Genomic DNA, 18,618 nt, shown 5'->3' with positions numbered 1-18,618 from the left:
ATACAATCATACCATAGGCTACCTTCTAGGGTTTAGCCTCTCTGATCTCGTGGTAGATCTACTCTTGTACTACCCATATCATCAATATTAATCAAGCAGGACGTAGGGTTTTACCTCCATCAAGAGGGCCCGAACCTGGGCAAAACATCGTGTCCCCTGCCTCCTGTTACCATCTGCCTTAGATGCACAGTTCGGGACCCCCTACCCGAGATCCGCCGTTTTTGACACCGACACTTACCGTATACCAACGGTTTTTTTTACAGTGGAGGCCCTCAGGACGTCATGCCGAGCCCGCGGCCACTAGCCAGCAAGGGGCTGCGAGGCCGGGCAGGCTGAAAAGAAATGCAGTCCGGACTGAGACACCGGCGCAGCGGTATGGCGCGCCACCTCACTCCATGGTATCATTTTAAAGGCATATTAACACTCGTGCTTTCTTAAGAAGAAGAACGCTCGCCAGACTATATCCAGAGAGGTCGCCAATCATGCCTCCAACAGTCAGGCTCCAAGGCCGGACCCGGAAGCGGGAGCGAATACGAGGCGCACACCGGATGCTCCTTCGACAAAGGATGCAGACAGAATGTCCGCCACAAATTCCAAGGTGGAGAGCGCCATGAACCACAGGCGTCACCGAGCCGTTCTCCGTGACGCTTCTTTCTCCAAAGAGGCATTTGACGCCTTTAACTCGGGAGACGCATACCTCCGTGCTGCTTAGAATGGTCTAGCCAGAGCCATGGACCAATATGTAAAGGATATACGGGTGAGAGAATTTGATGATTATATATAGTAGTAGCCCCTGAGACTTGAAACAGTTAGAATAACTGATTTAAGGATCATTTGTTATGCAGGTTCTTACAGAAAAGAATACCCAATTGTCCCATGAGCTTGAAGAGTGTAAGGCCCAACTTCAGGCCGCACTGGCCGCCGAAGAGAAGTCCAAGAAGACCCCCTCTGGTAACACATATTTAAAATGATAGATACCGTATAGAGTGCGGCATATGTGCACATCTGACAACAAATATTGCAGATGACGCCGGAGGAAATCCGGATGAGCAACATCTCTTACGCCGGCTAAAGGCCGGCGAGAGCGTGCTTACGAGGGTTAGGCAGGAGAAAAATAATCTCCAGGATGCCAACACCCAGCTGGGCGTGGAACTGAAGGACGTTCGTGCCCAACTGTCGGACTCCGTGAAGGAGAATCAACGGCTTCGACGCGACATTTTCAGTAAGTGCTTGAACGAACTTGTTAAAAAGAGTTCAGCGAAGAAGCCTGCTAACAGAGTTATGTCTGTAGGTATGCTGACGGGTCGTCCCGCGGATGAGATGCCCGGGTCTATGGGTGATCTTTTACCAGAGCTGTCGCAACTGCACGAATGAGTTCGGCAGGTGATGCGAGGTGTTGCCCAGGCCTTATGGCCATCCGTCTCCCTGCCTGAAGGTCTTGGAGAGCTTGCGGAGAAGCTTAAGGGAGCGCAGCAGCGCTTCTGATTATGGAAGATATCGGCCTGTTGTCAAGGTGCCAGGGAAGCCTGGGCCATGGTGAAGACGCGGTATACCAAGGCTGACCCAAACCACATGGACGAGGTCGGACCTATGGGGCCCGATGGGAAAGAGATCCCCGTGAGCTTAGTGTACGGGCAAGTAGAATTGGCCGCAAAGTATTCCCAACAGGACTGTAGACTAGACAGCTTGTTGGATGGTATAGAAGAGGAATTTAACCAGTCAAATTGACTATGTAATTAAAGTGACATGTATAATGCCTTCTAGCCGGGTTGTAGATCATTTGTCATGGCGGACCCTTCCGCTTCAACCTCGGGACCTGATAGTCCAGAGTGTATCCGAATACCCTCTCGGTTATGTAAGAACCGGGGCATGCATGGAAACCAGGCATAGGGGACATTAGTGCTCGAACAGACAAGTGCCCAACTAGTTATGTTATATTACATGCTTAGTAAGAAACATCTTCCACGGAGAATAGTTCCGTTAGGGGTTCCTTTCCCTGGGTTCGCATGCCCTAAAGTGCATGTCCGGACCGCGAAAAGAGGCGCAGAAAAGAGCATCTAGGGGCACATATATAAATAAGTAAAAAAAATCATCTTTTGTTCACCGACCGAATATTCCCTTAAGAACGCTAGCTTTCGGCTTCACCCAGTCTGAGGTACACATCCGGTTGACCCGGCAGTAACAATCGCAGAGGTGCTCCCCTTATACCCTAGCCGAATTAACGAGAACGTAGGGCATAAATACAAGAGCCAGGCAACCCAGCTTGGCCAAAACTTAAGTCATATCGATGCATATAATGGTGAATAAAAGGTACATGCAGAAGAATGACACATGTGTTGGGCATGAAGCCCATATAGATAAATAAGCTTCTGTGAGAGAAGCCCCCAGGTATAATGAGCGCGCATAGCGCGTCCATTGTGCACAAATAAGGCACAAATTGGCCCTTAAAGGCTGTGAGAGAAAAGAAGGGGAGAAGGAGAGAAATAAAAGTCAGATAGTAAAAAGTGGACAGAGGAAGGAGACGAACACAGAGTCCGATGCTAGGCGTAGAATCTTCGGAGTCTGGCTGCGTTCCATGGGTTCGGCTCGAGTCGATTATCCGATGCATCCCGCAGACGGTATGCTCCACCAGTCAGAACTTGGTCAATAATGAAGGGACCCTCCCATTTGGGCTTGAGTTTGTCCTTTTTCTTCTCCGACAGGCGTAGAACTAACTCGCCAACGTTATAAGTTTTGGCCCGTACTTCTCTGCTTTGGTATCTTCGAGCCTGCCGTTGATAGAATGCGGAACGGGATTTTGCCATATCACGCTCCTCCTCCAGGGCGTCCTAACCGTCGTGCCGATCGAGATCGATTTCTCTTTCTTCGTACATGCGCACTCGAGGTGAGTCATGAATTATGTCACAGGGCAAAAACGCCTCTGCGCCGTATACCATAAAGAATGGTGTGTATCCGGTAGTGCGATTCGGCGTGGTCCGCAGCCCCCAGAGTACGTAGTCGAGCTCCTCTACCTAGTGCATGTTAGATTCCTTTAGGGACCGCACTAGTCTGGGTTTGATGCCGCTCATGATAAGACCATTTGTTCGATCGACTTGACCGTTAGTTTGTGGGTGATAGACGGAATCATAATCGAGCTTGATGCCTATGTTTTTGCACCAGAGTTTTACCTCATCGGCTGTGAAGTTCGTGTCGTTATCTGTGATGATGCTGTGGGGGACGCCATAACGGTGTACAACCCCGGATATAAAGTCTATCACTGGTCCGGATTCGCCCGTTTTAACAGATTTGGCTTCTATCCATTTGGTGAATTTATCCACCATGACCAACAAGTATTTCCTCTTGTGGGTTCCCCCTTTAAGGGGTCCAACCATGTCGAGCCCCCAGACCACGAAGGGCCAGGTAATGGGGATTGTTTGGAGGGCGGTGGTGGCATATGGCTTTGGTTTGCAAAAAGCTAGCAACCAACGCAGCGTTGGGCTAAGTCCTGAGCGTCTGCCCGGGCCGTTGGCCAATAAAAACCTATACGGAAGGCCTTGCTTTCAAGGGCCCGGGCTGCAGCGTGGTGGCCTCCGAGTCCGGCATGAATTTCAGCCAGAAGCTTCCGCCCTTCCTCTTCGGAGATGCACCTTTGAAGGACTCCAGTGGTGCTTTTCTTATAAAGCTCTCCCTCATGGACCTTATAGGCTTTAGATTGCCGCACTATGCAGCGTGCCTCGTTTTGGTCCTTGGGGAGTTCCTACCTAGTTAGGTAGGACAGGAATGGTTTTGTCCATGGGGCGATGACGACCATTATAACGTGGGCTGAAGATATTATTTCGGTGGCAGAGCCTCCGATTATGTCAGAGTGTTCGGTATCAGGCATTGCGGTTGGGTCCGGGCTGTTATTGCTGGGTTCCCCTTCCTATACCACGGATGGCTTGAACAGCCTCTCCAAAAAGATGTTGGGGGGGGGGGAACTGCATCATGTTTTGCACCGATGCGTGCGAGGACATCTGCCGCCTGATTGTTTTCCCGGGCTACATGGTGAAATTCGAGCCCCTCGAACCGAGCTGACATTTTTAGGATGGCGTTGCGATAGGCCACCATTTTCGGATACTTGGCATCAAAGTCTCCATTTATTTGGGATATTGCAAGGTTCGAATCCCCCCGCACCTCTAGGCGTTGAATGCCCATGGATACTGCCATCTGGAGACCATGTAAAAGGGCCTCATATTCGACTGCATTGTTGGAGTCCGTATACATTATCTGGAGTACGTATTGAACTGTATCTCCGGTTGGGGACGTCAAAACGATGCCAGCCCCCAGACCAGCCAACATTTTGGAGCCGTCAAAGTGCATGATCCAGTTGGAATACGCGCCGTACTCTTTAAGGAGTTCAGCTTCCGTCCATTCGGCGACAAAGTCGGCCAGTACTTGTGACTTAATGGCTCACCGTGGCTTGTAAGTTATGTTGAACGGGAGGAGCTCAATGGCCCATTTGGCAATCCGGCCCGTGGCGTCGCGGTTGTTTATAATATCATTAAGTGGCACTTCCGAGGCTACTGTTATCGAACACTCTTGAAAGTAGTGTCGCAGTTTCTAGGATGCCATGAATACCGCATATGCTATCTTTTGATAATGCGGGTACTGTGACTTGCATGGAGTAAGGATAGTGGATGCATAGTAGACCGACTTTTGAAAGGGGAATTTATGTCCGTCTGTTTCTTGTTCGACGACGAGCACTGCGCTCACAACTTGATGGGTTGCCGCAATGTATAACAGCATTGGTTCGCCATTGTTTGGCACGGCCGGGACTGGGTTGGTTGCTAATAAGGCTTTTATTTCTTCCAATCCGGCTGTGGCGGCATCCGTCCACTCGAAGTGTTCGGTGCGACATAGGAGGCGATAAAGGGGTAATGCCTTTTCTCCCAGGCGGGAGATAAAGCGACTTAGAGCCGCCACGCATTCGGTTAATTTCTGGATTTGTTTGAGGTCTGTTGGGATATCCAACTATGACAGAGCTCGGATCTTGGCCGGATTTGCTTCAATTCCTCTGCTGGATACAATGAAGCCCAGGAGCTTTCCAGCAAGCACGCCGAAAACGCATTTTCCGGGTTGAGCTTGATGTCATATGTTCGGAGGTTATCGAATGTGAGTCTCAACGTCTACTAGAGAGTCGACATGCTTGGTTTTGACAACCACATCATCTACGTATGCCTCCACTGTTTTGCCGATCTGGTTTGCCAGACATGTCTGAATCATGCGCTGATATGTTGCGCCGGCGTTTTTGAGCCCAAAGGGCATTGTGTTGAAGCAGAAGGGTCCGTATGGTGTGATGAATGCCGTTGCGGCTTGGTCGGGCTCCGCCATCTTAATTTGGTGGTAGCCGGAGTATGCGTCAAGGAAACACAATGAGTCGTGTCCTGCGGTAGCATCGATAATTTGATCGATGAGGGGGAGGGGATCCTTTGGGCAGGCCTTGTTGAGGTCCTTGAAATCGACGGATAGGCACCAGGATTTATCCTTCATTGGTACCATCACCAGGTTTGCTAGCCAGTCCGGGTGTTTTATTTCTCTAATGAATCCGGCCTCCAATAACTTGGCTAGTTCCTCTCCCATAGGTTGTCTCTTAGGTTCAGAGAAACGCCGAAGAGCCTGCTTGACCGGCTTGAATCCTTTTAGGATATCGAGGCTGTGCTCGGCCATCCTGCATGGGATTCCTGGCATATCTGAGGGATGCCAGGCGAATATGTCACAATTCTCGCGCAGGAAATCTCATAGTGCGGCGTCCACGGCGGGGCTTAACCGTGCCCCGATAGTGGCTATTTTTGTAGGGTCCGTTGGATGGACTTGGATTTTGACTGTTTCATCCGCTGGTTTAAAGAAGGTAGACTTGGATCTCTTATCGAGTATCACATCGTCCCTATCCACCATGGAGCGCAGCACAATCAGTTCCTCGGCCGCGAGGGCTTCGGATAATGCCTCGAGGGCCAATGCGGCTGTCTTGTTTTCGGATCGCTAGCGAGAGTGATGATTCCGTTGGGCCCGGGCATTTTTAGCTTCATGTACCCGTAATGGGGTATGGCTTGGAAGATTGTGAACGCCTCCCGCCCTAGAAGGGAGTGGTATCCTCTATTGAACGGGGCCACTTGGAACGTAATCTCTTCGGACCTATAATTCTCCGGCGTGCCGAACACCACATCTAGTGTGATTTTGCCTGTACAGCGCGCTTCTCGACTGGGGATTATTCCTCTAAAGATTGTGCTGCTTCGCTCGATGCGGTTCCAGTCTATTTCAATTTTTTGAAGGGTTTCCTCATAGATGAGGTTTAATCCGCCGCCGCCGTCCATGAGCACCTTGGTGAGTCGAAAGCCGTCCACTATTGGACTGAGAACCAATGCAGCTGGTGCTCGGGCTGTTCGGAACTTAGGTTCATCACTAGCATTGAAGGTAATAGCCGTGTCACTCCATGGATTTATTGTTGCCACATGGTAGATTTCGGCAAGGCTGCGAAGCGTTCTCTTTCGCCTATTATTTGATGTGAAGGTCTCAAAGACTGATAATACTGTATTGTTATCCCTGGGATGGTGCTCTGTGGCCTCTGGGACGAGAAGATCCTCGCCACTTTTGGCTACCTGTCGGAGTATCCAACATGCTCTAAGGCTATGTGTTGGTGTGGCGCCTTCTGTACTATGAATTTTGCAGGGTCCGTTGAGCCATCCCTCCAGTACGGTTCCATGCCCTGTAGAGGGTTTTTGCTTTTTGGTAGTTGACCCGGGTGTATTGTGATAATGCACCCTTTTATTTCGGACTGGGTTTGTATTCAGGGCCGGATTATCCCAAAAGTTTGTTTCGGTTTTCCAGGCACTTTCCATCGCACAGTACTTTCGTACTATGGACGCCAAGTCAGCGAACCATGTTATCTCACGGCGATTTATGGCGTTAAGGATTCCCTTGTCTGTGCAATTATTGCAGAAAAATAGGATTGCGTCTTCCTCGCGACAGTCCTTAACCTTGTTCATCGCAAGGAGGAATCTGGCCCAATAGTGATGTACTGTTTCCTGGGGCTCTTGCCTGATGTGGGAAAGATCGCTTATGTTTGGGTGGGTGGGTGGAATTGAATCCGAACCCTTACCCGATCTGGGATCCAGGGACCGAGGAGTTTCCAATTTTAGAAGTTCCGGTTCCGGGGTGTTACCCGATAATCCTGGCCTGCTGCCTGACTCTAAGTTCAGGGATTGGATGTTGTCCTCCCGTGAACGGGCATCTGGCTCAGAGAGCTCGGGAATACGGACATAGTTGGTCCTCAAGATAGAGGAAAGGTCGTCGCATTGTTCCTCCACCACTGTAATATGATGGGTGACCGGTGGAGAGTTAATCTCCCTTTGATCGGGTTTAAGCCCAATCCGATCATAGTCCCGACTCCCAAGGCGGCAATGCGATCCAAGAGCTCATTTAAGGAAGCGAGCTCCATTGGATCCATCTGTTCGGCGAGTGCCGATTTGATGTGGAGGCTGTTTTCAATGACCCGAGAAGTCATCATCGGCGCGGTGGCCGAACAGGCGGTCATGATGAAACCGCCTAGCCGGAGAGTTTGGCCGACAGCCAAAGCTCCCCCAACAGTAGTACCGTCTTTAAAGACGAGACGAGACATCCTTCCTTCTGGCGACGACACAGTGGAACTCTCAATGAAAGCACCAATGTTGGTGTCAAAACCGGCGGTTCTCGGGTAGGGGGTCCCGAACTGTGCGTCTAGGCAGATGATAACAGGAGACAAGGGACACAATGTTTTTACCTAGGTTCAGGCCCTCTCGATGGAGGTAAAACCCTACTCCTGCTTGATTAATACTGATGATATGGGTAGTACAAGAGTAGATCTACCACGAGATCAAAGAGTCTAAACCCTAGAAGCTAGCCTATGGTATGATTGTTGTGATTGTGTCCTACGGACTAAACCCTTCGGTTTATATAGACACCAGAGGGGGCTAGGGTTACACAGAGTCGGTTACAATGGGAGGAGATCTACACATCCGTATTGCCAAGCTTGCCTTCCACGTCAAGGAAAGTCCCATCCGGACACGGGACAAAGTCTTCAATCTTGTATCTTCATAGTCCAACAGTCCGGCCAAAGGTTATAGTCCGGCTGTCCGGATACCCCCTAATCCAGGACTCCCTCAACATAGTTGCATAATTATTCAACTACTCATTGATCTTCACTTATATCTTTCGGAGTAGTTTGTCGATGCTCTAGTGCTTCACTTATATCTTTTAGAGCACGGTGGTAGTTTTATTTTGAAGAAATAGATGAACTCTCATGCTTCACTTATATCATTTTGAGAGTCTTAATAGCATGGTAATTTACTTAAAATCCTAATATGCTAGGTATTCAAGATTAGTAAAATATTCTTATGAGTGTTTTGAATACTAAGAGAAGTTTGATGCTTGATGATTGTTTTGAGATATGGAGGTAATAATATCAAAGTCATGCTAGTTGAGTAGTTGTGAATTTGAGAAATGCTTGTGTTGAAGTTTGCAAGTCCCGTAGCATGCACGTATGGTAAACATTGTGTAACAAATTTGAAACATGAGGTGTTATTTGATTGTCCTCCTTATGAGTGGCGGTGGGGGACGAGCGATGGTCTTTTCCTACTAATCTATCCCCCTAGGAGCATGCGCGTAGTACCGAGGTTTTTGATGACTTGTAGATTTTTGCAATAAGTATGTGAGTTCTTTATGACTAATGTTGGGTCCATGGATTATACGCACTCTTACCCTTCCATCCTTGCTAGCCTCTTCGGTACCGTGCATGCATTGCCTTTTCTCACATTGAGAGTTGGCGCAAACTTCGCCGGTGCATCCAAACCCCGTGATATGATACGCTCTTTCACACATAAACCTCCTTATATCTTCCTCAAAACAGCCGCCATACCTACCTATTATGGCATTTCCATAGCCATTCCGAGATATATTGCCATGCAACTTTCCACCATTTAATTTATCATGACACATTCATCATTGTCATATTGCTTTGCATGATCATGTAGTTGACATCATATTTGTGGCAAAGCCACCATTCATAATTTTCGTACATGTCACACTTAATTCATCGCAATCCCGGTACACCGCCGGAGGCATTCATATGGACTCATATCTTGTTCTAGTATCGAGTTGTAATCATTGAGTTGTAAATAAATAGAAGTGTGATGATCATCATTTTCTAGAGCATTGTCCCAAGTGAGTAATTATAAAAAAAGAGAAAGGCCATAAAAAAAGAGAAGGCCCAAAAAAAAGAAAAAGAAAAAAGAAAGGCCATAAAAAAGAAAGGCCAAATAAAAAATGAGAGAAAAAGAGAGAAGGGACAATGTTACTATCCTTTGCCACACTTGTGCTTCAAAGTAGCACCATAATCTTCATGATAGAGAGTCTCATGTTATCACTTTCATATACTAGTGGGAATTTTTCATTATAGAACTTGGCTTGTATATTCCAACAATGGGCCTCCTCAAGTGCCCTAGGTCTTCGTGAGCAAGCAAGTTGGATGCACACCCACTAGTTTCTTTTGTTGAGCTTTCATACATTTATAGCTCTAGTGCATCCGTTGCATGGCAATCCCTACTCCTTGCATTAACATAAATCGATGGGCATCTCCATAGCCCATTTATTAGCCTCATTGATGTGAGACTTTCTCCTTTTTGTCTTCTCCACATAACCCCCTCATCATATTCTATTCCACCCTTAGTGCTATGTCCATGGCTCGCGCTCATATATTGCGTGAAAGTTTATAGGTTTGAGATTACTAAAGTATGAAACAATTGCTTGGCTCGTCATCGGGGTTGTGCATGATGAGAGCATTCTTGTGTGACGAAAATGGAGCATGACTAAACTATATGATTTTGTAGGGATGAACTTTCTCTGGCCATGTTATTTTGAGAGGACATAATTGCTTAGTTAGTATGCTTGAAGTATTATCATTTCTATGTCAATATGAACTTTTGTCTTGAATATTTCGGATCTGAATATTCATGCCACAATTAAGAAGAATTACATAGAAATTATGCCAAGTAGCACTCCACATCAAAAATTCTGTTTTTATCATTTGCCTACTCGAGGACGAGCAGTAATTAAGCTTGGGGATGCTGATACGTCTCCAACGTATCTATAATTTTTGATTGCTCCATGCTATATTATCTACTGTTTTGGATGTTTATGGGCTTTATTATACACTTTTATATCATTTTTGGGACTAACATATTAACCCAGAGCCCAGTGCCAGTTTCTGTTTTTACCTTGTTTTAGGGTTTCGAAGAAAAGGAAAACCAAACGGAGTCCAATTGACCTGAAACTTCATGGAACCCATTTTTGGAAGGAAAGAAGCCCAGAAGACTTGAAGTGCACGTAAGGGAAGCTTCAAGGAGGCCAAGAGGTAGGGGGCGCGCCCACCCCCTGGGCGCGCCCTCCACCCTCACGGGCCCCTCGTGGCCCCCTTGATGTACTTCTTCCGCCTATATATCTCCATTGTAGCGCCCCGAGACTGATGTGCCAGGAGTCCTCCAGTTATTCGCTGTTGTTGCCTTGTCATTGCTTGCGTGTCATGCTTTGCATATCATGTCATCTTGTGCATTTCATTTGCATACATGTTCGTCTCATGCATCCGAGCATTTTTCCGTTGTCCGTTTTGCAATCCGGCGCTCCTATGTCACCCGATGTCCCTTTCTACCTCTTTTCATGTGCGGGTGTTAAACGTTTTCGGATTGGACCGAGACTTGCCATGCGGCCTTGGTTTACTACCGGTAGACCGTCTGTCAAGTTTCGTGCCTTTTGGACTTCGTTTGATACTCCAACGGTTAACCGAGGGACCGAAAAGGCCTCGTGTGTGTTGCAGCCCAACACCCCTCCAAAGTGGCCCAAAACCCACCTAAATCCCCTGCATCATCTCAGTCGTTCGATCATGATCGCGAGGCCGAAAACCACACCTCATTTGGAGCTTCCTAGCTCCCTCTACCTATAAATATGTGGCCTCCCCCGAAAAATCTCACAGTCCAAACCCTAGCCCCGCTCCTCTCACGTCGCCGGACATGTCCATCCAATCGCCGGACATGTCCGCGCCGCCGCCATGTTGTTCGACCAATCCGGTGCCGCCACCTCAGCACCGCCACGCCCCGCACCCAACCACCATGCGCCATGTGTCGCCTCCGCCGCCGCCCTTCTCTCGTGCCGCCGCCGCCCGCCAAGCCCATCGCGGGCCCGCGCGAGCCCGGAGCCGCCGCGGTCGCCCGAGAGCCTCGCTCCTTCGCGCCTCTCGCCGGAGACGCCGCTCATCGTCAGCGGCCACCGCGACCCGCCGCCTCGCTCGCCGCCCACCGGAGTTGCTTGCCTCGCCGCCTAGTTCCTGCCTCGCCGTCGTTCCGGCCGTCGTCTCCGCCCAGATCCGGCGAGAGCCGACCTCCCCGCCCTGGATCTGCTGCCTCTGTGTCGTTCCCGCCGTTCCCTCGTCGCCGGCGCGACCGCCCGGCTAGAGGATGCCACGCCGCCGCCATGGCCATCCTCAGCTTCGAGCTCGAGGAGGAGCACGACGGGGCTCCCGCTCGCCTCCGCTCGTGGGCCCCGCCCGGCGTTCGGCCCACCTCGGCCTCCCAGGCACGCCTCGGCCTGCCTCTTCGTCCTTCTGGGCTCGGCCCAGTGGTGAGCGCCTCTAAATCCCGCCCGAGCGTCTTATAGCTATCCTCCGCGCGCCTGTTTTTTTGCTAAGTGCCCAGATCTGCCACATTTTATTGCATATTCATAGCACCATAACTCTGCAACCGTTGCTCCGATTCATGCGTGTAGCATATCAAAATGTTCGCTTCGAAGAGTACATCATTTCATCTCATTGCATCATTTTCATTTGAGCTCATCTTGATGCCCGAAAAGCTGTTGGAAGAGGGCTATGTGACAAACTTGGCAGATCTATTGCATCAAATAGATATATTTGTCATTTTTGCCATGATTAATGTGTGCATGATATGATCCTGAGCTCTACATGTGTTTTGTTATATGCCATGCCATCTTAAAGTGGTGCTTGCCATGTATTTTTGTGATATTTGTGGTGACTAGCACAAGCCTGCAAAGTAGCGTAATCGATAATGCTGATTTCAGGGACTTAGTTTTTTCACTAAGTCCTTGTTCTGTTTTTGTCGGTATGCCATATGTTCATGTTGTTTACTAGTGAGCCGTGCCCCTTTTGAGGATGATCTGTAAGGATGTTTTCTTAATATTGTGGTGCTCTATCCATCCATGTCTTTGTTTGCATTTATGGATCACCCTAGCTTGAGTCAATCGAGCTCTACTTTTGCTATATCGTGAATCCTGGCAGATTGTTGACTTATTAGCGATTTTGCCGAGGATGTTGCTATTGATCCGTGCATGCTATGTTGTTGTCCTTGCCATGTATAGCTTCTCTGCCATGTCTTCTTGATGGGTGTATGCTTAGTTTGTCATGCCATGCTTTGTAGTGAGTGAATCGAGCTCGTAAACATGCCTACTCGTTAACTGATTTGCATGCTCCAATTTTTCACTAAGTCTGAGATGTTTTTATGTTTTTGCCATGTTCACATGCTTGCAATTGTATTTTCAGATCCCGTTTGGCTCAAGGTCACTAAGGGACTTTTGTTAAGTGCTTAGAGTAGCTTCATGCCATGCCTTTCTTTGCCATGTTAAGTTCCTGTAGCATTTAGTTTTCATGCTCTAAAGTGTGCTTCCTGATGATAAATTCCAGACTTGTGTTAATTTCACCAAGTCTGAAACCTGTTATCATTTGCACTTTTGCCATGCTTGTTTGAACCTGTTAATGGATGAATTAGCCATAGCTCAGTGTTCATCTTTTGTTAAGCTTCATGAGTGGATACCTGCCATGTATTGTGTTGCCATGTTTGAGTGCTGTAGCATATTTATCTTGTTGCACTTAGATGGCTACTTGCTGATTATCGCAGACCGGTGCCATATTTTGTTTTACTTGCCATTTCCAAACCGTGCATCCGATTCCGGTGATCTTTATATCGATTTCAACCGAAATCACCTCACCTTTCCAGTGTCACTCTTGTATTTCCAAGTTGAGGCGAGGTTCAATCATTTCTTTGCAAATCATGCATATGCACCGCACACCGCATCCCGCATATCATACCATGTTCATGTGTTGGTTGTTTACTATGTTGTGTGCTTCTTTCCGGTGTTGCTTCTTCGGGTTAGTTCTGGTAACGTCGCATTTGTGAGGACCCGTTTGACTACGTTCGTTTGTCTTCTTCATGGACTTGTTCTTCTTCCTTGCGGGATCTCAGACAAGATGACCATACCCTCGAAAAATCACTTCTATCTTTGCTTGCTAGTTGCTCGCTCTTTTGCTATGCCTATGCTGCGATACTTACCACTTGCTTATCATGCCTCCTATATTGTTGAACCAAGCCTCTAACCCACCTTGTCCTAGCAAACCGTTGTTTGGCTATGTTACCGCTTTGCTTAGCCCCTCTTATAGCGTTGTTAGTTGCAGGTGAAGATTGAAGTTTGTTCCTTATTGGAACATGGAGATGTTGTTCCTTGTTGGAACATGTTTACTTGTTGGGATATCACAATATCTCTTATTTAATTAATGCATCTATATACTTGGTAAAGGGTGGAAGGCTCGGCCTTATGCCTGGTGTTTTGTTCCACTCTTTCCGCCCTAGTTTCCGTCATATCGATGTTATGTTCCCGGATTTTGCGTTCCTTACGCGGTTGGGTTATAATGGGAACCCCTTGACAGTTCGCCTTGAATAAAACTCCTCCAGCAAGGCCCAACATTGGTTTTACCATTTGCCACCTAGCCTTTTCTTTCCCTTGGGTCGACCAGCCCAAGGGTCATCTTATTTTAACCCCCCCGGGCCAGTGCTTCTCTAAGTGTTGGTCCAATCCAGAGCATCGTGCGCGGCCGTCCCTTGGCAACTTGGGTTACGTTGGCTCCCGTACGCTTAGCTTATCTAGTGTGCCCTGAGAACGAGACATGTGCAGCTCCTATCGGGATTTGTCGGCGCAGCGGGTGGTCTTGCTGGACTTGTTTTACCATTGTCGAGGATGTCTTGTAACCGGGATTCCGAGTCTGATAGGGTTTTTCTCGCTAGAAGGAATATCCTTCATTGACCATGAGAGTTTGTGATGGGCTAAGTTGGGACACCCCTGCAGGGTTTTGAACTTTCGAAAGCCATGCCCGCGGTTATGGGCAGATGGGAATTTGTTAACGTCTGGTTGTAGAAAACCTGAAGTTGACCTTAATTAAAATACATCAACCGCGTGTGTAACCGTGATGGTCTCTTCTCGATGGAGTCCGGGAAGTGAACACGGTGTTGGAGTAATGCTTGACGTAGGTCATTCTAGGATCACTTCTTGATCATAATTGTTCGACCGTGCTTTTGCCTTCTCTTCTCGCTCTCTTTTGTGAATATGTTAGCCACCATATATGCTAGTTGCTTGCTGCAGCTCCACCTCATACCTTTACCTTACCTATAAGCATGAATAGTCTTGATCGCGAGGGTGTGAGATTGCTGAGTCCCCGTGACTCACAGATACTTCCAAAACCAGCTTGCAGGTGCCGTTGAACCGAGCAGGTGACGCAACCAAGCTCAAGGAGGAGCTCGATGAAGATCTTGTCCTTTGTGTTGTTCGTTCTAGTTGACCAGTAGTGGAGCCTAGTTGGGGTCGATCGGGGATCTGTGTAGCATTTGGGGTAGTCTTCTTTTATTTTGGCTCCGTAGTCAGGCCTTGATTGTAACTGGTTGATGTAATGCTTTATTCATGTAATTGTGTGAAGTGGCGATTGTAAGCCAACTATGTATCTCTTTCCCCTATGTATTACATGGGTTGTTTGCGAAGATTACCTCACTTGCGACATTGCTTTCAATGCAGTTATGCCTCTAAGTCGTGCTTCGACACGTGGGAGATATAGCCGCATCGAGGGCGTTATAAGTTGGTAATCAGAGCCTTCCCCGACCTTAGGAGCCCCCTGCTTGATCAAATCGCTGGCATTATTCAGTCTAGAAATGTTTTGAGTCATTTAGGATTATATATACCGGAGAGTTAGGACTTATTTTTACTCCTCAGTCCCTTCGTCGCTCTGGTGAGGCATCCTGACGTATAGTTTTGACTCTTCTCTTCTCAAATTTCACTAAATTTTTTTTGAATCACACAGGTATCTTGGAATCGTTCCGATGGTTTTGTGACGAGAACATTGTTCTTAGTGCCTCCTGTCATTTAGGGGTTGTGGCAGTGTCCCGGGGAGTTGAGCTCCGAGGTGTTGTCGTCACAATTTTACCGTTGTAGTTCTGGAATACCTGAGTTTAGTTTTCGCCGACATCAAAAATCTCTTTTATACAGTTGTTGGTGAGATAACCTCGACGCCACCCAGTACTAGGCCGGGAGTTCGGGAGTATTGCCATAACTCGTATAACGGATGCTTTTCGAAGGTTGAGGTAGACGATTTCCGAAGGTTTCTTGGTTATGTGTTGAAGGATGGATACAGCTGGATGTAGGATTTGTTAGTTTTGGGTGAGATATTATGCTTCATTTGTATCCCCAACACCTGATTGCATAACCGGAAAGTTTCAGGAGTTTATAAGTGGGAATTCAAGTAGCTCCTAGGATTTCTTTCCGGCAGATGTATGATACGAAATTGGGGTTCGACGTCTAGTGGTCCGCCTATCCACGGTTGGTTTTATAGTGGTCTCGTTGTGTCTTAAAGAGTCCTTGGCTATGCCGACTTGGGGACGCTTCGTATGTCATGTGCACTGCCTTGTACATGATGGTGCTGTACGATCGAGCTCGTGTAGGCCCCACCATGAAAACTTCGGACGAAATCTCTATCATATGTTTGTTCTGGCTTATTTTACAAGCCAATCCTTTGTTTTGTTTTGGATTGTGGTATTTGAGTTGCTTCAAAGTCAAATGTTGATTCCATACCTTTTCCAAGCGGTGTTCTCATATTTCTATGCGAATACAAATCCTTCTTGATCATCGAGATTGTCATCTAAATTCCTTCTCTATCGGCGTGTTTCTCTTCAAGTGGATCCGATCACTTCAACATTTGCAAGATCCAATCTCAGTTCTTTTCAACGGTGTTCATTTCATTCGTCCCAAATTGCCTTTGTTTTCCCTCCCTCCCACCCTTTTTCTTCAAGGAACAAGATTTCTTATTCAAGTATCCATTTTATTGATGGAAGTCTCTTCTTTCTCTTCTTTCATTGTTCTTACCCGATGATTCTCATGAAGATACTAACGGAGCTTCTAGTTCGTCATTCTTCATTATTTTCTTCTACGGTGGATTCAGTTCAAGCTTTGGGGTTGATCATATCCTTTTCTTTGTTTCAAATGCCTTCTCATACCGGTGCACCTCATAATAATTCACTTCTCGCTATTCATTTGTTCCGGCATGCTCAAGCTATCTCAAAAGGCTCGTCTTGTCATTCAAGATCCGTTCAACCTATTTCGAGGTTGTTATCTCATTCAAGCCATTTAATTCAACCGGTGCAACCTCTCTTTTAAATCATTTCAACGGTGTTTCTTTTGAGTGGGCCCTAACCCACAGGTCTTTTCCCAGGATCTTACCTGACTCTTCTTATTCTCCTAGAGTTATTCTCAAATTCTCTCCAAAGTTTGACGTAAGAATGAACTGTCATCAGTCAAATGTTTTTCTCTAAGATCTTTCAAATTATTTTCATCGTTGGATCAACCTATCTATTCTTCATTCTGGAGTGCCTCTACAATTATTGTTGGTGTTTCTCGTCGTCATTCTCAGGTTTTGAAGACCGAAGAAGACTTTTCCTCCATATCTATCCATTCTCTCGTTGAATCGTGATTCTAGATTGTTGCCATCCTCTCATAATTGTTTTCAATTGTGACAATTCTTTTCACCCATCCGAAGCAATTCAAGAGTCTTCTCAGTTTGGTTATCCGTAGTCCTTCAATTCAGATTTATTCATTCACAGCTTTCAACTCTCGTTCTCCAAATCTTACCGGTGCATCGTTCAAGTGATCTCTAATCAGTTCGTGATCCCTTCGTTCTCATGTATCTAGATGGTCTCAAGTATCTTCGTTCATTTTCTAATTCTTCCCGGTGCTTCATTATCTTTTCTTCGTTCGTTTTCAATTCTTACGGTGGTTCGTTCAAGATTTCTCTTCCTTGTATATCATATCCATCAATTCATTGTTCCCAAATTCTACCGGTGGTTCATTGAAGACCTTCCTCAAGTTTGCGCTATATCTATATTAATTCTTTCAACGAGAATAAGTAGTTTGCCAAATCCGTGGCTTGTCATCAATCTAAATTGGTGAAGGATGTGCACAACGTAATTCTTATTCTTTGTTTTCATCCAAGTGATTAATTCCTTAGTCCGGAGGTTCATCAGAATTCTTGATCTCAGTTGTCCATCTTTCTTTCCGGAGCTCAAAGTTATTTCAAGTATTTCATCCCGAAGCTCCATCTATATCATTGCAAGGATTCACCTTGTGTTTTCAACTTCTCTTTATTCTCGTTTGATCGTTCTTTTATTACCGGAGTTCTTCACGGAGGCTCTACATGGTGGTTCATCAAGGAGTTAATTCCTTTTCGAAGTGTTCATCGAGATTATTTCAAGAGGAGCTCAAGCATTCTTCATCTTGCAATCCGGAGTACAATTCTTCCTACCGTATCATTGGAGGAGGTATTATATCATTCTTGATAATTTGCGTTCATGTTTCATGATTCACATGTTGTCAAGAATGAGGTATTTTATATCCATCAACCTCTTCGTTGGAGTTATCTTCGGTAATATTTTCACCTAAAGCCTTCCCTAAGGATTATTGCTATTATGGTGCTCATAAAGGACCCAAGTTCTTCTTTCATCCTTCTGGTGAAATAGTTTCTCGTCTCCTTGTGGATATCAACCCAATCTATCGTTTCTGTCCGTGGCAGAATTTCAAATCAGTTTTGAGATGTTTTCCATAAGCCCACTACAAGCTTACTCTTTTCGTTTTTGGTTTTCCAACAACTCCGTTCGACCCTTCTCCTAAAGATGCCTTTTCAAACTCTTTTGTGGCAGAAATTGGCATTTTCTTCTCAATTCTCCTATTTCAATTATCTATCTTCTATTCTTTCGTTCCGGAGGCATTGCGATGTTGTTCTTTCACCCGTCATCTCGTTTTGTCAAAGATCATGTTCTTTTCATGCCTATCCATTTAACCGGAGTGTTGTGCCATTTTGCTCAAGTTCTTTTCACCTTATCAAGCCTTTCATCTCTTTTCAACAGGAGTGCTATCTAAGATCCTTCTTACCCCTGGTTACATTCATTCAATAGTTCCGGAGGCAGTGTGTTGTGATTTCATCAAGTATCTTATCATCTTACCAAGTTCTTATTCAATTTCTTTTCTTTTCAATCGGAGTGCTGCCCGAAGTTGTTCTTCCTTGTTCCTCTTTTCAAACGGAGTGTTTTCAACTTTGTTCATCTCCGTTGTATTCTTTTCTCGAAATGGCTTAACCTTTTCAAGGTTCTTTGGTTTCACTCGTTTGTCAAAGAAGCAACTTAGTTTTACCTCTTCTCTTTCTTTTCCGTCGTTCCTCCGGTGCCATTCTAGATCTCGGGACGAGATCCTCTAGTAGTGGTG

Source organism: Triticum aestivum, chromosome 5A (genome assembly GCF_018294505.1).
Source record: "Triticum aestivum cultivar Chinese Spring chromosome 5A, IWGSC CS RefSeq v2.1, whole genome shotgun sequence".
In the NCBI taxonomy this organism is placed as follows: domain Eukaryota; kingdom Viridiplantae; phylum Streptophyta; class Magnoliopsida; order Poales; family Poaceae; genus Triticum; species Triticum aestivum.
Note: the sequence above shows the minus strand (reverse complement) of the source record.